Source organism: Mustelus asterias, chromosome 9 (genome assembly GCF_964213995.1).
Source record: "Mustelus asterias chromosome 9, sMusAst1.hap1.1, whole genome shotgun sequence".
Taxonomy (NCBI): Eukaryota; Metazoa; Chordata; class Chondrichthyes; order Carcharhiniformes; family Triakidae; genus Mustelus; species Mustelus asterias.
The window spans coordinates 58,962,423-58,986,462 of record NC_135809.1 but is presented as its reverse complement, the minus strand read 5'-3'; the positions used below and the strand labels follow the sequence as shown (position 1 = coordinate 58,986,462).

At 44.6% G+C, this 24,040-nt stretch overlaps 1 protein-coding gene across 5 annotated transcripts in view; it reads right to left on the bottom strand.

The window, feature by feature from the left end:
• Nucleotides 1-24,040, bottom strand: part of tbxas1 (thromboxane A synthase 1 (platelet)) — a 283,372-nt gene that overhangs the window by 233,197 nt on the left and 26,135 nt on the right. Inside the window, exons 1-2 of one of the 5 annotated variants that reach the window (XM_078220256.1) lie at nucleotides 18,128-18,273; nucleotides 16,887-17,054 (exon numbers count right to left, since the gene is read on the bottom strand). The gene's annotated coding sequence lies outside the window, so the exon portion shown is untranslated. Of the gene's footprint in view, nucleotides 1-877; nucleotides 1,078-16,886; nucleotides 17,055-18,127; nucleotides 18,274-24,040 lie in introns of those variants that run through there. The other 4 variants (XM_078220257.1, XM_078220255.1, XM_078220254.1 and 1 more) reach the window with 4 other exon arrangements.

The window sequence follows — 24,040 nt, the reverse complement described above, 5'->3', positions numbered from 1 at the left end:
ATAACACAACTAGATATTCAGATTGACAACAACCTGTCCAGGTTCCGCCACACCGATGCTATAGTTAAGAAAGCGCACCAATGACTACTTTCTCAGGAGGCTAAGGAAATTCAGTATATCCATTACAAGTCTCTCCAATTTTTACAGATGCACCATAGAAAGCATCCTTTCCAGATGCACCACAGAGTGGTATAGCTCATGCTCTGACCAAGACCGCAAGAAACTCTACAAAGTTGTGAACGTAGCCCAGTCCATCACCCAAACCAGCCTCCCCATCCATTGACTCTGCCTACACTTCCCACTGCCTCAGGAAAGCAGCCAGCGTAATCAAGGACCCCACTCAACCCAGACATACTCTCTTTCACCTTCTTCCATTGGGAAAAAGATACAAAAGTCTGAGGACACGTACCAACAGACTCAAGAACAGCTTTTTTCCTGCTACCATCAGACCTTTAAATGGTCCTATCACAAATTAAACTGATCTTTCTTCTCACCCTATCAGTAACTACAACTCTACATTCTGCATCCTATCCTTTCCTTCGCCCCGATGTACTCTATGAACAGTATGTTTTGTCTTTATAGCTTGCAAGAAACAATACTTTTCACTGTATTTCAGAGGTCTGACAAAAGTTCTTCCTGACTCCAAATGTGGCTCTATCCTCTCCCCAAAGATGCTGTCAAAGATCTATAAAATCCAAATTCACTGATACTAATTTGTTTAAAGATGCAGATCAGTCATTAAATAATCGCACAGATAATGCTGAGATTTTCCAGCATTTTCTGTTTTTGTTTCAGATTCCAGCATCTGCAATATTTTGCTTTTAATCAATTAAAGTAACCAATTCTCAAATCCGTATGTGCGCACACAGACACTCACCCGCACCCTCACTCACTCACTCGGATGACCTTGCAAAAGGAGGAACCACGACAGGGCGGGAGGGGGCAGTTGTCTGGGAGTAGAATCAGAGTTTAATGGTGAATATTGCTGGAAACCATCTCACCAGCCCCGAGCTAAGCCCTCACTTCAAAGCTACAGCTGCCGCCTCGAGCCCGACTCTGCCCGTCGCAATGTGCACATAGCCTTCTGGGAGTTGTAGTCCGGCCTCCTCATCCACAACGGCACAGGAGAGGGAAGACTACAACTCCCACACAGCACTGCGCGCTGTCAATCAGCCGCCCAGGTGAGGGCACATTCCCAAATGCCTCAGGTCCGCAGAAACACCGGTGTCACCGAGCAACTTGGTGAAAACTAATAGTAAGTATATTAAAACACATCGCAAAGGCTGAAAATAAATCTAAAGGAAGCCAGAGAGGGAGCAGGACAACATTTTGAAAAAGTTCTGTTGAAAGGATCATTTACAATGGTGTCATCAGCAAACTTGAAAATGGAGTTGGAGCAGAATTTGGTCACACAGTCATAAGTGTATAAGGAGTATAGTAAGGAGCTGAAGACACAACCTTGCGGGGCACCGGGTGTTTAGGATAATCATGAGGAGGTGTCGCTATCTGTCCTTACTGATTTCAATTTGTCCAAACCGGTCTTGTAAACTTTAAAATGGAACTCCAATGTTGCTAGTGCTAGCGAGTATTACTGATTTTTATTGGGATTTGAAAATTTTGAACTTTTTTTCTTTCTGGAGCAAGTATTAGCAGAATTGCCAACAAAAAGCAATTGGCATTACTGAAAAATAGACATCAAAACTTTTCATCCTGCACTCATCAGGACACTTTGCAAGAATATATATATCTGAGGAAAGCAACCATTTATACTGTATGAGAAGTTTAGCAAGTGGACTCTGATGGATAGATGCATTGACATGGTGAATGCAACAGTTGATGGTTAACTGACAGTTAACTGCCAAGCATTGTTTGAAATTAAAATCAGGTGGTTTGACACTGATTGCTCAAGGCATTGATCTAAGGAATGAGTTAGTGAATGGTTGTCACATATTTTGTTCAATTGAAATGGGCACAATGTCTGCATACTCTTTTTGTCTGCAAATGAATAATGCCCTGTGTATTAGTATATGTAACTTCTAGCACATGCAAATGTGCCACATTGCAAGCCCAACTGACAACCTTAAATTGTTTGTCAATGTAATTCTTAGCACACTTAGCACAACATTTAACAAATGTTGTCCAATCACAGAATCACATCGAACGTTGGATGCTGTGTTTTGACTTTTGCAAGCATGGACTGGTTGGGTACAGTCTGTGCTTTGCTTGTTGTGAACAGGGTTGGCACATGCTGTTTGATATGATCCACCAGTCTTTGGGACTTATGGTGTACATATCTAGCAGCACAGCGGCACTGAAATTCATATACCACATTATTCATTTGTGCAGAACATCTTTTTGTCTTGACAGTAGCATCCTGGAACTGGGAAATGCCATTCATGTTGCTACCACATAGTAGCAATGTGAAATATCTAGCTTCACCTGTTGCTCAAATGTTTGAGATTCCTTGCCTTTTCAGGGTAATCTAAGGTGGACTTGACACTTTTAGGGCCGAAAAGTAACGGCCTTGGGCTCGTTCATGATACGTAGCATGAAATGACCTGATCAGGGTAACCACTATCCCACTGGATGCCTTTTACGTGCACTATTTCAGCATCAAGCTTGTACAAGCAATCAATTAGTTAATGATTTATTTGACATTTGGGAGATTGCTTTGATGACAATATTAGTAGAAATTGAAATGGGTGGGAGCAGGGAGAAATGTCCATTACTGCTCTTAGCAAATCACACTTGTTAAAGCGATGGTACGAAGTCAATAAATCGTTAATGAGATTGTGAGTCTTGGCAACCCTGCATTATTAATATTCCTCTTCCTGTTTTGCAAATGTCAGTAGAAAATCAATACAAAGGCACCATCTAGAACTAGATCACAGTTGGCATCTGTCTTTATTTTTTGAGTGATTGACAATAAATTACAAAAATATATAACAGACAGTAAAAATGTGATATTTCAGATAACAAACGGCCTTCCCAACTCCCATTTCTGTGTCTTATAATGGAAAGCCTTCACGTAAATGAGGCAATTGATTGTTATTTGATGTAAGAGCAAAACATTCTGAATGCAAGGTATTTTTCCTGCATCCTTTTGAGAAAGACTTTATCTGTTTTTGGACTGGGGAAAATACAGTGAAACCTAGTGATAAAGTCAACAGTGAAGTTCTTTCAAATGGCAATAATAGATTCCAAACCCAATAGAAGGGTATCTATCAAAACTTCATAACAAAGATTAAATAAATCAATTTTGTAAAGCTCTCATTGGGTCATATATCAAAGTTCATACCTGAAAATGAGGTGTAATCCTGGTGAAGGACTATCTACATGCCAAACAGCAGAAGCAGCATATGATACACAAAACTAAGTGACCCCAAAACCAAGGGGTCAAGGTCTAAGCTCTGCAGTCCTGCCACATCCTGTCATGAATGGTGGTGAACAATCAAACAACTAACAGGTGGAGGGGGTTTCACAACCACCCCATCCTCAATGATGGGGTAGCCCAACACATCAGCAAAAAATCAAAGCTAAAGCATTTGCAACAATCTTCGGCCAGAAGCCTGAATGGATGATCCATCTTGGCCGCCTCCAGTATCATAGATGCCACTCGTCATCAAGCTCAATTCACTCCATGTGATATCAAGAAATAGTTGAAAACAATGGATAATGCAAAGACCAAGGGCCCTGACAACATTCCAGAAATAGGACTGAAGACTTGTGCTCCAGAATTAGCTACATAGTTTCAACAAAGAAATGAAACCAGATGGACCACCTGGCATCGGCCTAGGCACCAAAAAAGACAACAGCAAAACAAACATCTGGAGGTTTAGTGCCAAAATTGGGAAATCTGTCTCACAGACTAGTCAAGCAACAGCCTAACATAGTCATTCTCACAGAATCATACCTTACTGATAACACCCCAGACATCACCATTACCATCCCTGGATATGTCCTGACTCACTGGCAGGACAGACACAGCAGAGGGGCGGCACAGTGGTATACAGTCAGGATGGAATTGCCCTGAGAGTCCTTAACATCGGCTCTGGACCCCATGAAGTCTCATGGCTTCAGGTTAAACATGGGTAAGGAAACCTCTTACAGGTTACCATGTACCTTCCTCCTTCAGCTGATGAATCAGTACTCCTCCGTGTTGAACTACACTTGGAGGAAGCATTGAGGGTGGCAAGGGTGCAAAATGTACTCTGGATGGGGGATTTCAATGTCCATCAACAAGAGTGGCTCGGCAGCAGCACTGCTGATTGAGCTGGTCGGGTCCTAAAGGATATAACTGCTAGACTAGGTCTGCAACAGCTGGTGAAGGAACCAACAAAAGGAAAAAATGTACTTGACCTCATCCTTACCAATCTACCGGCTGCAGATGCATCCGTCCATGACCGTATTGGTAAGAGTGACCACCGCACAGTCCTTGTGCAAACCAAGTCCTGCCCTCACATATAGGGAGGGTTTAAACTAATGTGCCAGGGGGATGGGAACCTATGTAAGGGGTCAGAGAAGGAAGGAGCAAGGACAAAACAAAAGGTAAAAAAGGAATAAGAAAAGTGATAGGCAGAGAAACCAAGGACTAAGTTCAAACAGGGTTACAGAGAAAAGTATTGAGAGCAAGTCAAACAATGTTAAAAAGACAAGCTTGAAGACTCTGTGCCTTAAGGCGCAGAGCATTTGCAATAAAGTGAATGAACTAATCACACAGATAGATGTAAACGGGTTCTATATAATTGGGATTACGGAGACATGGCTGCAGGGTGACCACGAGTGGGAACTGAATGTCCCAGGGTATTCAATATTTAGGAAGGACAGGCATAAAGAAAAAGGTGGTGGAGTGGCACTGATTTGATTTATTATTGTCACATGTATTAGCATACAGTGAAAAGTATTGTTATGTATTAGGTGACTGGCAGAAGGCAGAGAGTGGGGATAAAGGGGTCTTTTTCAAAATGGCAGCCAGTGACTAGTGGTGTGCTTCAGGGGTCAGTGCTGAGACCACAGCTTTTCACAATATACATTTATGATTTGGAGAAAGGAACTGAAGGCACTGTTGCTAAGTTTGCAGATGATACAAGGATATGTAGGGGGACAGGTAGTATTGAGGAAGCAAGGGGGGCTGCAGAAGGACTTGGACAGATTAGGAGAGTGGGCAAAGAAGTGGCACATGGAATACAATGTGGAAAAGTGTGAGGTTGTGCATTTTGGAAGGAGGAATGGAGGCATAGACTATTTTCTAAATGAGAAAATGCTTAGGAAATCAGAAAGACAAAGGGACTTGTGAGTCCTTGTTCAAGATTCTCTTAAGGTGAATGTACAGTTTCAGTAGGCAATTAGGCAGGCAAATGCAATGTTAGCATTCATAAGACGGCTAGAATAAAAGAGCAGGGATGGACTTCTGGGGCTGTGTAAGGCTCTGGTCAGACCCCATTTGGAGTATTGTCAGCAGTTTTGGGCCGCATATCTAAGGAAGGATGTGTTGGCCTTGGAAAGTGTCCAGAGGAGGTTCACAAGAATGATCCCTGGAATGAAGAGCTGGAATGTCGTATGAGGAACGGTTTAGGACTCTGGTTCTGTACCCGTTGGAGTTTAGAAGGATGAGGGGGGAACTTATTGAAACTTACAGGATACTGCGAGGCCTGGATAGAGTGGACATGGAGAGGATGTTGCCACTAGGAGGAAAAACTAGAACCAGAGGGCACAACCTCAGGCTAAGGGGACGATCCTTTAAAACAGAGATGAGAAGGAATTTCTTCAGCGAGAAAATGGTGAATCTGAGGAACTCTTTGCCACAGAGGGCTATGGAGGCCAGGTCATTGAGTGTCTTTAAGACAGAGATAGATAGGTTCTTGATTAATAAGGGGATCAGGAGTAATGGGGAAAAGGCAGGAGAATGGGGATGAGAAAAATATCAGCCATGATTGAATGGCAGAGCAGACTCGATGGGCTGCGTGGCCTAATTCTGCTCCTATGTCTTATGTCTTATGGTTTCTTGCCCGCCATACAGACAAAGCATACTGTTCACAGAGAAGGAAACGAGAGAGTGCAGAATGTAGTGTTACAGCCATAGCTAGGATGTAGAGAAAGATTAACTTAGTGCGAGGTAGGTCCATTCAAAATCTGACGGTAGCAGGGAACAAACTGTTCTTAAGTCGGCTGGTATGTGACCACAGACTTTTGTATCTTTTTCTCGACGGAAGAAGGTGGAAGAGAGAATGTCCGAGGTGCGTGGGGTCCTTAATTATGCTGACTGCTTTGCCGAGGCAGCGGGAAGTGCAGACAGAGTCAATGGATGGGAGGCTAGTTTGCATGATGGATTGGGCTACATTCACGACCTTTTGTAGTTCCTTGCGGTCTTGGGCAAAGCAGGAGCCATACCAAGCTGTGATACAACCAGAAAGAATGTTTTCTATGGTGCATCTGTAAAAGTTGGTGAGAGTCGTAGCTGACATGCCAAATTCCCTTAGTCTTCTGAGAAAGTAAAGTCATTGGTGGGCTTTCTTAACAATAGTGTCGACAGGTTGTTGGTGATCTGGACACCTAAAAGCTTGAAGCTCTCGACCCTTTCTACTTTGTCCCCGTTGATGTAGACAGGGGCATGTTCTCCTTTACGCTTCCTGAAGTCGATGACAATCTCTTCGTTTTGTTGACATTGAAGGAGAGATTATTGTCGCTACACCAGTTCACAAGATTCTCTATCATAGCATCCCTACAGTGCAGAAGGAGGCCGTTCGGCCGATCGAGTCTGCACCGACCACAATCCCACCCAGACCCTATTCCCACAACCCAACACATTTACCCTGCTAATCCCCCCGACACTAGGGTCAATTTAGCATGGCCAATCCGCCTAACCTGCATATCTTTGGACTGTGGGAGGAAACCGGAGCACCCGGAGGAAACCCACGCAGACATGGGGAGAACGTACAAACTCCAGACAGACAGTGACCCAAGCCGGGAATCGAACCCGCGTCCCTGGCGCTGTGAGGCAGCAGTTCCTATCTCATTCCTGTACTCTGTCTCGTCATTGTTTGAGATCCGACCCACTACGGTGGTGTCATCAGCAAATTTGAAAATTGAATTGGAGGGGAATTTGGCCACACACTCATAGGTGTATAAGGAGTACAGTAGGGGGCTGAGAATACAGCCTTGTGGGGCACCGGTGTTAAGGATGATCGTGAAGGAGGTGTTGTTGCCTATCCTTACTGATTGTGGTCTGTGAGTTAGGAAGTTCAGGATCCAGTCGCAGAGGGAGGTGCTGAGGCCCAGGCCACGGAATTTGGAGATGAGTTTCGTGGGAATAATGGTAGTAGTAGAACAGTACAGCACAGAACAGGCCCTTCGGCCCACGATGTTGTGCCGAGCTTTATCTGAAACCAAGATCAAGCTTAATGGTGTTGAAGGCTAAGCTGTAGTCAATAAATAGGAGGCTGACATAGGTGTCCTTGTTACCTAGGTGTTCCAGGGTTGAGTGCAGGGCCAGGGAGATGGCGTCTGCTGTGGACCTGTTGCAGCAGTAGGCAAAGTGTGGTGGATCCAGGTAGTCCGGGAGGCTGGAATTGATTCGTACCATGACTAGCTTTTCGAAGCACTTCATAATGATTGATGTCAGAGCCACCGGACGATAGTTATTGAGGCATGCTGCTTGCTTTTTCTTGAGTACCGGGATGATGGTCGTCTTCTTAATGCAGATAGGGACCTCAGGTTGTTGTCCCTGATCCACGCAGGATCTGAGTGCTTGTCTGGGTACCCCATCTGGGGTAAGTCCATCTGGGCTAGTCGCTTTCCATGGGTTGACCTTCGAGAAAGTTGCTCTGACATCTGCAATGGTGACCCGAGATACAGGTTCATCCAGGGCTTCCAGGGTGGAGGGGCATGCTCTTGCTGACCTCTCACTCAAAACGGGCATAAAATGCAATGAGCTCATCAGGGAGGGGTATGTTGGAGCCAGCGATTTTACATGCCTTCATCTTGTAGCCTGTTATGTCTTGCAGACGTTGCTATATTCGACGGATGTCTGTGTGGCTCGCCTGGGACTCTAGCTTGGCCCAGTACTGTCTTTTAGCATCTTTGATGGATCTCCTTAGATCATATCTGGCTTTCTTGTATAGTCATGATGTGGAGATGCCGGCGTTGGACTGGGGTAAGCACAGTAAGAAGTCTTACAACACCAGGTTAAAGTTCAACAGGTTTATTTGGTAGCAAATACCATAAGCTTTCGGAGCACTGCTCCTTCGTCAGATGGAGTGGATATCTGCTCTCAAACAGTGCACAGACACAGAAATCAAGTTACAGAACTTGATTGGCAATGATTCCCTTCTCATTACACAGTACCCAATCTAAGAAGGCCTGCTCTCTAGTTGGTTCCCCCACATATTGGTCAAGAAAATCATCCCGTATTCACTCCAGGAATTTCTCCTCTTGGGCATTATGGCTAATTTGATTTGCCCAACCTATGTGCAGATTAAAATCACCCATGATCACCAATAGTCCCTTATCACATGCATCTCTAATTTCATGTTTGTAACTTGATTTCTGTGTCTGTGCACTGTTTGAGAGCAGATTTCCACTCCATCTGACGAAGGAGCAGTGCTCCGAAAGCTTATGGTATTTGCTACCAAATAAACCTGTTGGACTTTAACCTGGTGTTGTGAGACTTCTTACTGTTTCTTGTATAGGTCAGGGTTGCCTGACTTGAACAGCTCAGACCTGGACTTCAGCAAACAGTGGATATCCCTGCTGGTTAAAGAGGAAATTAACACAATAGTGAGAAAGGATATTAGCTCTGACAACATGGAGTCTGTATGGATAGAGTTGAGAAATACCAAGGGGCAAAAAACATTAGTGGGTGTCATAGAAAGACCCCCAAACTGCCGTGGTGATGTTAGGAATGACATTAAACATGAAATTAGAGATGCATGTGATAAGGGACTATTGGTGATCATGGGTGATTTTAATCTGCACATAGGTTGGGCAAATCAAATTAGCCATAATGCCCAAGAGGAGAAATTCCTGGAGTGAATACGGGATGATTTTCTTGACCAATATGTGGGGGAACCAACTCGAGAGCAGGCCTTCTTAGATTGGGTACTGTGTAATGAGAAGGGAATCATTGCCAATCTAGCTGTACGAGACCCCTTGGGGATGAGCGAACATAACATGATCGAATTTTTTATCACGATGATTTGGAGACTTGGGTGCTGAATCTTAACAAAGGAAACTATGAGGATGTGAGGCGTGAGTTGGCCTTGGTAGATTGGGGAGAGTTACTTAAAGGGATGACAATGGATAGGCAATGGCAAACATTCAAGGAACTCATGAACTGCAGCAACTATTTATTCCTGTCTGGCACAAAAGCAAAATGGGTATGAGGGCCAATCCACGGCTTACAAAGGAAATTAGAGTATCCGATCTAACGAAGAGGATTGGCCAAGAAAAATAATAGGTCTGAGGATTGGGAGCAGTTTAGAATTCAGCAAAGAAGGACCAAGGGATTGATTAAGAAGGGAAAAATACAGTACGAAAGTAAGCTTGCAGAGAACATAAAGACTGACACTAAGGGCCTGATTTTACCATTTTCATTCTAAGTGCTGAATCTGGGCGTAATTCAGATCCGACTTAGAAATCTGCTTTCAGGTGCCCCCATACGCACTCAGCCTGAAAAAAAAAATCGTGGGTCCCATTCGCGTTGTGGGCGGGGCTTAGCGCAGCCGAAACGGTCAGAGCTCTGAACTGCGCATGCGCAGTTAGAAACAAATTTGAAAAAGCGCGCCTGTCACATCGCTCCCGAGCCACAGAAAGCAGAGAAAGCGACTTGGTAGTGAAAAGAGGGAGCGATGGCCCACACAGACATCACTGTCCCCCTTATCCACCCACCCCCCCGCTACCCAGACCGATCACGACCCCTGCCCGCTTCCCCCCCCACCGATCACCCACAGAGTGGCAGCGGACCCCCCTGCACCCCCCCCCCCCACCAGAGATCCATCTGCCCCCCCCCCCACCACCGTGGTGATGCATGTGATAAGGGAAATATGAGCGATCTGGCCTCCCCCACCAGAGATACATCTTACCCGCCTCCCCCGCCCCCTCAGAGAATGATCTGGCCTCACTCTCCCCAGAGAATGGTGTTGCCTTACTCACTGCCCTCCCCCCCCCCCCCCCCCATCCTCCCCCGGACCACGATCTGGTCTCACTCATCCCCCCCAGAGAGTGGTCTGGCCTCACTCACCTCCCCCACCGATCAGACAACAATCTGGCCTCACTCAGGCTCATTTTGGCGTGATTCCGGATTGGCGAACGCGGCGGTAAAGGGGGAAAAGCTGATAAAGTTGGGCGGGCAGTTCATTAACTCAATGTAAGTACATGCAAATGCATTTAAATCGCTGTTGCGCCCGTTTCGGGCGCGAATCGGATCGCCGCCATTCCCGGGTTTCGGTGAAGTGGCCATCTGTGTGGGCGCGGATCGCGTTAGTGGCCTCACACCCAACTTTACCACGTTTCGGGCGTGACGCAATGGTAAAACCGGGCCCTAAGAGTTTCTATAGATACATGAAGTGAAAGAGGTTGCTGAAGACAAATGTAGGTACCCTACAGACAGAAACAGGGGAATGTATAATAGGGGACAAAGAAATGACCGAGCAATTGAAGATATACTTTGGTTCTGTCTTCACAAAAGAGGACACAAATCAGATGCCAGAAATGTTGGAGAATTCAAGATTTAGTGAGAGGGAAGGACTAAGGGAGATCAACGTTAGTTGAGAAATGGTGCTGGGAAAATTGATGGCAATGAAGGCAGATAAATCCCCAAGGCCTGATAATCTACATCCCAGAGTACTTAAGGAAATGGTGGACCATTAAACAGTTCACTGGAGGAGGAGGCTCCACAAATATCCTCACCCTCAATGATGGAGGAGCCCAGCACATCAGTGCAAAAGTTAAGGCTGAAGCATTCGCAACAATCTTCAGCCAGAAGTGCCGAATGGATGATCCATCTCGGCCTCCTCCAGTGGTCCCCAGCATCTCAGATGCCAGTCTTCGGCCAATTCAATTCATTCCACGTGAGATCAAGGAATGGTTGGAGGCACTGGATACTGCAAAGGCAATGGGTCCTGATAACATTCCTGCAATAGTACTGAAGACATGTGCCCCAGAACTTGCTGCTCCCCTAGCCAAGCTCTTCCAGTACAGTTACAACACTGGCATCTACCCAACAATGTGGAAAATTGCCGAGGTATATCCTGCACACAAAAAGCAGGACAAATCCAACCCAGCCAATTACTGCCCAATCAGTCTACTCTCGATCATCAGTAAAGTGATGGAAGGGTTATCAACAATGCTATCAAGCAGCACCTGCTCAGCAATAACTTGTTCAGAGATGCCCATTTTGAGTTTCGCCAGGGTCACTCAGCTCCTGAGCTCATTACAACCTTGGTTCAAACATGGACAAAAGAGCTGAATTCCAGAGGTGAGGTGAGAGTGAAAGCCCTTGACATCAAGGCCGCATTCAACTGAGTGTGGCATCAAGGAGCCTTAGCAAAACTGGAATCAATGGTCATCAGGGGGCAAACTGTCCACTGATTGGAGTCATACCTGGTATTTAGGAAGATAGTTGTGGTTGTGGAGGGTCAGTCATCTCAGCTCTAGGACATCTCTGCAGGAATCCCTCAGGATAGTGTCCTAGGCCCAACTATCTTCAACCGCTTCATCAATGACCTTCACTCCATCATAAGGTCAGAAGTGGGGATGTTTGCTGATGATTGCACAATGTTCAGCACCATTCACGACTCCTCAGATACTGAAGCAGTCCATGTTCAAATGCAATAAGATCTGAAGAATATCCAGACTTGAGCTGACAAGTGGCAAGTTACATTTGTGCCACACAAATGCCAGGCAATGACTATCACCACTGCTCCATGACATTCAATGGTGTTACCATCACTGAATCCACCACTGTCAGCATCCTTGGGGTTACCATTTACTCGAAACTCAACTGGACTCACCACATAAACACAGTGGCTACAAGAGCAGGTCAGAGGCTAGGAATACTGCGGCGAGCAACTCACCCCCTGACTCCCCAAAGCCTATCCATCATCTACAAGGCACAAGTCAGGACTGTGATGGAATGCTCCCCACTTGCCTGGATGGGTGCAGCTCCAACAACACGCAAGAAGCTTGACACTATCCAGGACAAAGCAGCCCACTTGATTGGTGCCAAATCTACAAACATCCACTCTCTCCACTACCAACGCTCAGTAGCAGCAGTGTGTACTATTTGCAAGATGTACTGCAGCAATTCACCAAAGGTCCTTAGACAACATCTACCAAACCGACAACCACTTCCATCTAGAAGGACAAGGCCAGGAGATACATGGGAACACCACCACCTTCAAGTTCCCTCCAAACTACTCACTGTCCTAACCTAATAAGATATTGCCGTTCCTTCACAGTCGCTGGGTCAAAATACTTTAATTCCCTCCTGAATGGCATTGTGGGTCAACCCAAAGAACATTAGCTGCAGCGATTCAAGAAGGCAGCTCACCACCACCTTCTCAAAGACGACTAGGAATGGGCAATAAATGCTGGCCAGCCAGCGACGCCCATGAATGAATTTTTAAAAAGCTGTTTCCGAGCCAAGCTGTACCTGCATAGCTACAACACTGACATCTACTCTGCAATGTGGAAAACTGTCCAGGAATCTCCTGCCGACAGAAGCAGGGCAAATTAAACCCAGACAATTACCCATCAACCTACTCTTGATCATCAACAAAGTGATGGAAAGAATCATCGACTGTGCTATCAAGTAGCACTTAGTTAACAATAGCCTATTCACTGATGCTTAGTTTATTTTCTGCCAGGGCAACTCAGCTCCTGACCTCATTACAGCCTCAATCCATGCATGGACTCAAGAGGTGAGGTAACTCAAGAGGTGAGGTAACAATGACTACCCTTGACATCAAGGCAGCATTTGACTGACTGTAGCATCAAGGAGCCCTAGCAAAACTGGAGTTAATATAATTGGGGAAAAGCCCTCCACTGGTTGCTGTTATATCTAGCACAAAGGAAGATTGTTCTGGATGTTGGAGGTCAATTAGCTCAGCTCCAGGACATTGCTGCAGGAGTTCCTCAGGGTGGTGTCCTGGGCCCAACCATCTTCAGCTTCTTCATTAATGACCTTCCCTCCATCATGAGATCAGAAGTGGCGATGTACACATACTGAAGCTGTCCATGCCCATATGCAGCAACAACTGAACAACATTCAGGCTTGAGTTGATAAATGGCAAGTAACATTCATGCCACACAAGTGCCAGGCAATAACTATCTCCAACAAGAGAGAACCTAATCATCTTCCCCTGTCATTCAATGACATTACCATCACTGAAGCCTCAACTATCAACATCCTGGATGTTATCATTGACCAGAAACTGAACTAGACCAGCCGTATAAATACTGTGGCTACAAGAGTAGATCAGAGGCTGGAAATTCTGTGGAGAATAACTTACCCCCAAAGCTTCCAACATCTCCAAGGCATAAGTCAGGAGTGTGATGGAATAATCTCCACTTGACTGGATGGGTGCAGTTTGAATAACACTCAAGAAGCTCGATGCCATCCAGGACAAAGTAGCTTACTTGAATGGCACTCCATCCACCACCTTCAACATCCACTCCCTCCATCACTAATGCACAGTGGCGGCAGTGTGTACCACCTACAAGATGCACTGCAACAACTCACCAAGACTCCTTCAAGAACACCTTCCAAACTTGTGACCTATCCCATCTAGAAGGACAAGGACAGCAGACACCACCACCTGCAAAATCCCTTCCAAGCCACACATCATCCTGACTGGGAAATATATCTTCATTCCTTCACTGTCGTTGGGTTAAAATCCTGGAACTCCCTCCCTATGATCACTCTTGGGTGTACTTACACCATGTGGACCACAGTGGTTCATGAAGGTGGTTTACCATCAACTTCTCATGGGAAGTTAGAGATGGGCAAAAAAAGCTAGCCTAGTCAGCGATGATCACATTCTGTGAAAGAATAAAACAACTTTAGAGATAAAGAACCAGCAAAAGAAATGGGAATAGATCAAGGAACAAATGTTAAGTCGCAAAGAGGGAAATTAGGAGGGGTGTTAAAAATCTTGGTTCCAAAAGTAGTGCAGAGAATGATTTTTTAGAATGGAAGAGGGAGGAGGGGAGATGGAATGGTTTGGGAAGAAATTTTAGTAATTGGCGTGAGGTACCTGTAGGTAACAAGATTACAGATGGTGTATAATGTAGGGAGGTGTGAAATTATTTACTTTGGTCATAAAAATAGAAACATAGAATATTTTTAAAAAGGTGAGATACCTGTAAGTGTCACTGTTCGAAGAAAATTGCTTGTAAAAGGAATGCAGAAAATGAGCAAGCTAGTACAGCAAGCAATTTGTAAGGCAAATGGCATGTTGGCCTTTACTGCACAGGCCTTGGAGTACAAAATAAAGAAGTCTTTGCTGTAATTGCACAGGGTTTTGATGAGATCACATCTGGATTACTGTGCATTGTTTTGGTCTCCATCTTTCAGAGAGGATATAATTTTCTTCTTGCTTTCTCTGCCCATAAGCAGGTTCTTGATGATTATTCAACAAACTATGACCAGGTAATATGTTTTTTTTTTACTACAGATAGGTGAGGAGGCAGGCACTGAATCTACCCCACCTGGAATGGCAATTGAACCCCATACTGATGGTGCTGGTGTTAATGATATCTGAAGAAGAGTCATTTTGGACATAACTACAGAAGAGAGGCAGGCAATAGATTTCAATGATCCCCTCGACTGCTCACTGCCCGAGCCTGTTGATGTTCACCTTGATCAGGTCCAGGAGCAGTTTGATGAGGAAGTCTTCTGATCTGCCTACTCACCTCTGCACCAGGTGTCAAAGGTCAAGGCCATTGGAAAGAAGGGCAAGCAAACATTAAGGAGCAGCCTGCAAAGATAATGGCAAAGAGGCTGCGACCTCACATACCCTACATAGTTGTGAAACAGAAATTCCAGGCAACAGAAATTACACATGGCCCGAGAGTCCATGAATTGACTTTGCAAGGGACCACTGTATACAAAACCACCCACATCAAATCCCATATGGCACCCTTCACTTTCCTTGGATGTCTGAAAATTCTTCACATCCAATGAATTTTATCTTGAAGTGGAAGCAGTTTTATTTTGTGAACAAACACCAGCAAATTTGTGTTCTGCAGGGCCCCACAGCAGCAATAAGATGTGTATGTAACTAGTTAATTGTGATTAGTAATGTTGATTCACTGGATAATTATTGGTCAGGACATCTTTTCCCCTGTTCTTTGCCCCTGTGAAGGCAATCAGGACTTTTGCTGAACGTGTCATTGAAAATATGGCATCTCTGACAGTGCAGTGCTTCCTCAGTGCTGTAATAAAGTGTTGGTTTAAATTACAGGCTTCAAACTGGCTCAGGTAGTCAGAGACGAGATGTAGCCCGAAAGATGTGATATCTACCTGCCACCCTACCCATCTGCCTCTCTACCCACCTACCACACTGCCACCCATACCACCCTGCCCAGCTACCACCATACCCACTTACCATCATACACACCTACCACCCTACTGACCTATCACTCTACTCACCTACCCAACTCATACCACCCAACCTGCCACCTTAACAACTTTCCACTCTATTCAGCTGCCATTCTGTTATCCTACTCCCTTACCCACCTGACCTCCCTCTACCCACCTACTTCATCCATCATGCATATTTACTTTACACACTTACCTTCTCAGTAACTTTCAAAGGAGCTTTAGGATGTTTAAACTCCACTTACTGGAATACAGCAGCTAGTGCCATAAAAAAAGTGGCCTGGCAGCTCCCTCCAAGGTTTGCTGCATGGAATCCGTTCTGTGGCATCTGACATCAGAAAATCACTCAGTAAAATTGGAGGAAGGTAAGTATGTTTTTTTTTGTCTGAACAAGGTCAGCAAAAGGATTTCTACTCCCGATGAGAGGGATTGGGCTGAAAGGGCAGCACAGTGGTTAACACTGCTGTCTCAAAGCGACAGGGACCCGGGTTCAATTCCAGCCTTGGGTGATTGTGTGGAGATTGTATGTTCTCCCCATGTCTGCGTGGGTTTCCTCCAGGTGCTCCAGTTTCCTCCCACCCAATAATACCCATTTTCAAAGTGAATTTTTGAGGATGGATGTGCTCAATATTAGTAAGCTTGATTCTGCAGATTTGCACCTGGACAAAACATTCAGAATTAAAATAGTTGTGAAAACTGTACACATTTTATGGTGAAAAATTTGTACAAAAGTAAAATTCCTCATTGGTCACAGGCTGAAAATACACTCAGAATAACGGTTTTGGTAAAGTGTCAATAACCTTATTCCTGGAAAACATATAAGGTGGATTAATTTCAGACCAAATTCGCTCAGGGATCCAGTATTTTCTCTATTATATAACTGATATAGCTTGCTTAATCTTTTAAGTCCTCAACCACACTCAACTCCTCCTTCTTCAAATGATGAGTGAAACATGCTGCACATGGGAAAGGCAAAGGGAGAACATAAGCATCGACTCACTGAAAACATTGAAGTTAAACAAATAGTGAGTTTGTCATCTGGCCTGTCGCACCTCTTGCCTACTGAGCTCCAGTGTGCCCTGCAACTAAACAAGTACAGGTCAAAAAAGGGGAACCTGTCAATGGTCTGTTTGCAAGATCTGTAATACAGACTAAATTACAATGCATATACAGACTGCATGATGACAGATATCACCCCTTGTGATATCCACCACATTTAAGGATGCTTTGTGTGTGAACCAGCACAGTTTTTTTATCTAGAACATAGAACATTTAAAAAAAATCATACCTTCCTATCTATATTTAAAGCACTTCCATACAAGTGCTTGATCCAATTGTGCAAATAAATGTGGCTGTGCCTCTTCAAGCTGTGCAATCTGGGCAGGGTTGTTGCTTCAAGCGGAATGGTCATGAGTCACGAATGGTCTCCGCACACGTGATTGCTGAGGTCCACAGGCTGTAAGAGAAATAATTAAGTTTATATGGTACATCGACAATAATCTCTCCTTTAATATCAGTAAAACTAGGAAGATAGTCATCACTTCAGGAAAACTAATGTAGGACATGCCCCTGTCTATATCAACGAGGATGAAGTGCAAATGGTCGAGAACTTCAAGTTTCTAGGTGTCCAGATCACCAACAACCTGTCCTGGTTCCTCCATGCTGACGCTATAGTTAAGAAAGCCCACCAATGCCTCTACTTTCTCAGAAGACTAAGGAAATTTGACATGTCTACTATGACTCCCACCAATTTTTACACATGCACCATAGAAAGCTCGGGTCACTGTCTGTATGGAGTTTGCACATTCTCCTCGTGTCTGCGTGGGTTTCCTCCGGGTGCTCCGGTTTCCTCCCACAGTCCAAAGATGTGCGGGTTAGGTTGATTGGCCAGGTTAAAAAATTGCCCCTGAGATGTGTAGGTTAGAGGGATTAGCGGGTAAATATGTGGGGGTAGGGCCTGGGTGGGATTGTGGTCGGTGCAGACTCGATGGGCCGAATGGCCTCCTTCTGCACTGTAGGGTTTCTATGATTTCTATGATTTCTTTCCAGATGTATCACAGCTTGGTATGGCTCCTGCTCTGACCAAGACTACAAGAAACTACAAAGGGTTGTGAATGTAGCCCAGTCCATCTCGCAAACCAGCCTCCCATCAGCTCCGTCTACACCTCCCATTGCCTCAGAAAAGCCACCAGCATAATCAAGGACCCTACACACCCTGGATATACTCTCTTCCACCTTCTTCCGTTGGGAAAAAAATACCAACCTACTCAATAACAGCTTCATCCCTGCTGCCATCAGACTTTCGAATGGACCTACCTTATATTAAGTTGATCTTTCTTTAGCACCTGTCTGTAATACTACATTCTGCACCCTCTCCTTTCCTTCTCCCCTATGTACTCTATGAATGGTATGCTTTGTCTGTACAGCATGCAAAAAATAATACTTTTCACTGTATCCCAATATATATGACAATAATAAATTAAATTAAATATAATTCCTCAGCATTAAGATAACTGTTACAGCATTTACTTCAAGGGCTGCAGTTATCTAAATGCATATTACTCTCCTTACAGGTTCTGGAAAATTGTTCCTGGAGTCCACAGTTGACCCTCAATAACTCTCCCAACCTTTCCTGGAGGCCTTGCTTCTTCCCGGAAAAGTCCTGCAGTTTCTGCTGCAGAGCTGCTTCCTCTACCTGCGGCTTTGGCTGCAGAACTGCTTCCTCTACCTGCAGTTTCTGCTGCAGAGCTGCTTCCTCTACCTGCGGCTTTGGATACAGAGCTGCTTCCTCTACCTGCGGTTTCTGCTGCAGGGCTGCCTCCTCTACCTGCAGCTTCTGAACAGTCAGTAACTCTTCCCGGTTCTGAAGATCTAGCTTTATTAGTTTTGGTCACTGGATGTAGGGACAGCTTCTTGCAGCATTTGTTCAGGGAACGTTATCCTTTTATCAGGGAGCAAATAGATGTTAACAAAGTTGTTGACATTTCTAATACGAACAAACATACAAGGTCCATGTCCTCGGTACATAACTGTTCACGCAGGTCTGTGAGAATATAATATTAGTGAACACGATGATAATAAACAATGAGAGCTACACTTGTACCCTGGTCACAATAGCATTTTCCAATTCTCTCTTTGTATGAAGGGTTGTGAAAGGTACAACATCAGCACTGATGTCACCCTCTACAGTAGTGTCTTATGTTCATCCGGCAGTAAGGTTACTCCACTAGCAAGCAATAAAAAAAACAACAAAGTAAATCAAAATAAAGGTTTGATAAAGAAACTTCATTGCACCACCACTTGAGCCACACCCTGGGCCACTAATGCTCCCCTCAATCCTCCTCTGCTTTCTATTTATACCGTTCAGCTTGTCAGCTGACCACCACAGCATAATACCATTGGTTATCTTGTAACAGATAACCATCCTCCAATATTCTCAACAATGTAAAACAGTTGGATAATTGTAGATTTTCACCATCCCAGTTTAGCTTTGAAACCTTGTTTTCCACCATTTGTTTAATGCTGGCCAAATCAATTCTCAGTTGCTTTTCTGTGACACATTTTGCCAAGTGAACATCGGGACTGATTGTCCACATTACACTCAACTGAATTGATTGATTTATTATTGTCACATGTATTGGGATACAATGAAAAGTATTGTTTCTTACGAGCTGTTACAGACAAAACATACTGTCCATAGAGTCAATAGGGGAGAAGGAAAGAATAGGGTGCAGAATATAGTGTCTCAGTTACCGATAGGGTGAAAGAAAGATCAGTTTAATGTGTGATAGGACCATTCAAAAGTCTGATGACAGCAGGGAAGAAGCTGTTTTTGAGTTGGTTGGTACATGTTTTCAGACATCATAATTTTTTCCCGACGGAAGAAGGTGAAAGAGAGTATGTCCGGGGTGAGTGCGGTCCTTGATTATGCTGGCTGCTTTCCTGAGGTAGCAGGAAATGTAGGTGGAGTCAATAGATGGGAGGCTAGTTTGCTTGCTGAACTGGGCTACCTTCACAACCCTTTGTAATTTCTTGCGGTCTTGGTCAGAGCAGGAGCCATATCTAGCTGTGATGCAACCGGATGCTTTCTATGGTGCATCTATAGAAATTGGTGAGAGCCGTAGTGGATATGCCAAATTTTCTTAGTCTTCTGAGAAAGTAGATGCATCGGTGGGCTTTCTTAACTAGAGTTTTGGCGTGCAGAAACCAGGACAGATTGTTGATGATCTGAACACCTAGAAATCTGAAGTTCTCAACCACCTCCACTTCATCACCGTTGATGTAGACAGGGGCATGTTCTCCACAACGTTTCCTGAAGTTAATGACTCGCTCCTTTGTTTTACTGACATTGAGAGAGAGATTATTGTTGATGCACCATTTCACCGGATTCACTATCTCTTCCCTGTACTCCGCCTCATCGTTGTTTGAGATCTGACCCACTACAGTGGTATCATCAGCAAACTTAGAAATGGAGTTGAAGCGGAACTTGACCACGTAGTTATAAGTGCATAAGGAGAATAGCAAGGGAATGAGGAAACAGCCTTGCAGGGCACCGGTGCTGAGGATAATCATGCAGGAGGTGACGTTACCTAACCTTACTGATTGCGATCTGAAGATTAGGAAGTCCAGGATCCAGTTGCAATAGGAAGAGCCAAGGCCTAGACCACGGAGTTTGGAGATTGATGCGCTATCAATAAGGCGAAAGACTACCAGTGTGCCAATACAAGTGTAGGCTTTTATTCACAACAGAATCAGGAGCAGATCCCAACAAGTAACCGACTTGGACTGAACAAGGGGGAGGAGACAGCCACCTTTATACTAGGTGCCGAGGGGAGGAACCAAACTGGAAGGGGATGTGTCCAGGTATGACAAGCACACACAACAGTGGTCCATATAGGACAAAGGCACAACTGAGGTCCACCATAGAGATGAATTTTGTTGGGATAATGGTGTTGAAGGCTGAGCTGCAGACAATAAAAAGGAGTCTGACATCAATGCTCTTGTTGTCCAGATGTTCCAGGTTTAAGTGTATGGCCAGGGAAATAGCATCTGCTGTGGACCTGTTGTGTCGATAGACAAACTGTAGTGGATCCAGGCAATCTGGGAGACCAGAGTTGATGTGTGCCATGACTAATCTTTCGAAGTGCTTCATAATGATGGATGTCAGACAACTGGATGGCCAGGAAGGTTTCCCGACGTTGCCTTGAAAAATAACCCCGTTAATGTGTCACTTAGATATATTCCCATATCTACCGCCTTCATTAATGCCAATGTACTTTTGACCACCCATTTTATTTTCTTTACTTCCCAGGCCAAGGGGCAACATTTTCCTTCCTTGCCCACCAAGAATATCATGAAACCAGCACTGCTCAAATGTTCATCTGGTAGATTGGGCATGTGAAGCATCACTAAATACAACTAACTTTATGTCTTCTGGTTCTTCCAGTGCCGGGAATTTAATTACTCATTCCTTCAGTTTCAGCGTTTTAAAAGTTTTATTTGCCTGCAAGATCTCTCAGACTGAAGCACATCTCAACATTTTATTTAGCTCTAGGACATTATAGCTCCCATCCTGCCTTGTCTGTGTGCATAGCCAATTTAATTGTCCTATCATACTCCTCCAAAATTCAGGGTTTTTTTCGTTGGCCGGTTCCTCTTTTTTCATCGACGTTTCTCAAGTTATGGGAATAGGATCAATGCTGTCTAGAAATCTCTGTTGATTCATTCTTATTCCGGATTTGCTTTGTCCTATATTAAGACATATTGAAATATGTTAAGTATGTCAAGACATACCGAGGTATCAAAAGGCACCGGCTGCCTGACTCCCTACTTTAAATTCCATCTTTAACCTATTAATTACCCTCTTTATAAATTTGTCTGTGCTACCTCATAAAAAGTCCTCAACCTGCATCATGAAAGTCCCTGCTAATTTTCCTTCAGACTTCCAATAGAACATTGCAGGATCCACTTTTAACTAGACACAGCCAATTTTCAATAATACGGATCATACAGAAAAATACCAAATCCGTGTACACACTTGTTGTAAATTTAAAGCGCATGGATTGCAGGTAATGTTTTGAGATGGATAGAAAGCTGGTTAGCAGATAGAAACAAAGAATTGGCATAATGGGTATTTTTATCATTGGCAGGCAGTGACTAGTGGGGTACTGCAGGGATCTGAGCTTGGACACCAACTGTTCACATTATGTATTAATGATTTGGAAGAGGGAACAAAATGTTTTATCTCCAAATTTGAGCTGTGAGGAGGATGCAGAGATGCTTCTGCATGATTTGAACATGCTGAATGTGTGTTTATTTCATTAGTGTCACAAATAGGCTTACATTAATACTGCAATGAAGTTACTGTGAAAATTCCCTAGTCGCCACACTCCGCCAGTGTTGGTACACTGAGGGAGAATTTAGCATAGCCAATGCATCTAAACAGCACATCTTTTGGACTGTGGGAGGAAACCAGAGTACCCAGAGGAAACCCATGCAGAGACGGAGACTCCGCACAAACAGTCACCCAAGCCGGGAATCAAACCCGGGTCCCTGGCGCTGTGAGGCAGCAGTGTTAATCAGCCACTGTGCCGCCTGCGGGCATATGCATGGCAAATGCAGTATAATGTGGATAAATGTGAGGTTATCTACTTTGGCAGCAATAATAGGAAGACAGATTATTACTTGAATGGATGTAAATTGAGAGAGGTGAATACTCAGTGGGACCTTAGTGTATTCATGCATCAGTTGTTAAAAGTAACCTCTCAGGTACAGCAGGTAGTAAAGAAGGCAAATGGTATATTCACCTTCATAGTTAGAGGATTTAAATATAGGAATAGGGATGTTTTGCTGCACTTGCATAGGACGTTGGTGAGGCCACACCTGGAGCATTGTGTGCAGTTTTGGTGTCCTTGCCATAGTGGGAGTACAGCAAAGGTTTACCAGGTTGATTCCTGGGATGGGAGGTCCGTCATGTGAAGTTGTCATGGCGGGAAGGTTGGCTAAGGCTACTGGGGAGAGTTTAAACTAGATAGGTTGGGGGGAGGGGATCGAGACGAGGTGACTGGGAGCGAGGAAGTTAGCTCGCAAACAGAGAAGGGTTATAGGACAGTGCAAGAGGGAGGATGGACGGGGGATAGAGAAGGGGAGAGCTCAGACCAAAGGATTGAGATGTGTTTACTTTAATGCCAGGAGTATAGTGAATAAAGAGGATGAGCTCAGAGCGTGGATCAATGCCTGGAAGTGTGATGTGGTGGCCATTACGGAGACTTGGATGTCTCAGGGACAGGACTGGATACTCCAGGTGTCGGGATTCAGATGTTTCAGGAAGGACAGGGAGGGAGGCAAAAGAGGGAGTGGAGTGGCACTGCTGATCAGGGATAGTGTCACAGCTGTAGAGAAGGTGTATGCTGTGGAGGGATTGTCTACAGAGTCTCTGTGGGTGGAAGTTCGGAGTGGGAAGGGGTCGATCACTTTGTTGGGAGTTTTCTATAGGTCGCCCAGTAGTAACAGGGAGGTGGAGGAGCAGATAGGGAAACAGATCCTGGAGAGTTGCAATAATAGCAGAGTTGTTGTGATGGGAGACTTTATTTTCCCAAACATAGATTGGAATATCCCTAGGGTAAGGGGAGTGGATGGGGAGGAGTTCGTTAGGTGTGTTCAGGAGGGTTTCCTGACACAGCATGTGGACAAGCCTACAAGAGGAGAGGCTGTACTTGATCTGATACTGACCAATGAAGCTGGACAGGTGTTAGATCTCTCAGTGGGAGAGCATCTTGGGGATAGCGACCATAACACTATCTCCTTTATGCTTACATTGGAAAAAGAGAGGATCAGGCAACCTAGGAAAGCGTTTATATGGAGTAAGGGGAAATATGAAGACATAAGGCTGCAAATTAGAGGAGTAAATTGGAAGGAGGTATTCTCGGGGAAATGTACTGAAGAGAGGTGGCAGTTTTTCAAGGAATGTCTAGAGTTCTACAGGACAATGTTCCGAGCAGACAGGGAAGAGTTGGTAGGTTAAAGGAACCGTGGTGCACGAAAGCTGTGCGGGACCTAGTCGAGAAGAAAAGGAAAGCGTACAAAAGGTTCAGAGAGCTTGGCGAAGATAGGGATCTAGATGAGTATATGGCTTGTAGGAAGGGACTAAAGAAGGAAATTAGGAGAGCCAGAAGGGGTCACGAGAAGGCCTTGGCAGGTAGGATTAAGGAAAATCCTAAGGCATTCTATAAATATGTGAAGAGTAAAAGGATGAGACGTGAAGGAATAGGGCCTATAAAAGGTGAAGGCGGGAAAATCTGTACGGAACCAGTAGAAATGGCAGAGGTGCTTAATGAGTATTTTGCCTCGGTTTTCACAGAGGAGAAGGACCTGGGTGAATGTACTGCGGGCTTGTGGTGGACGAAAAGATTGAGTATGTGGACTTTAAGAAAGAGGTTGTGC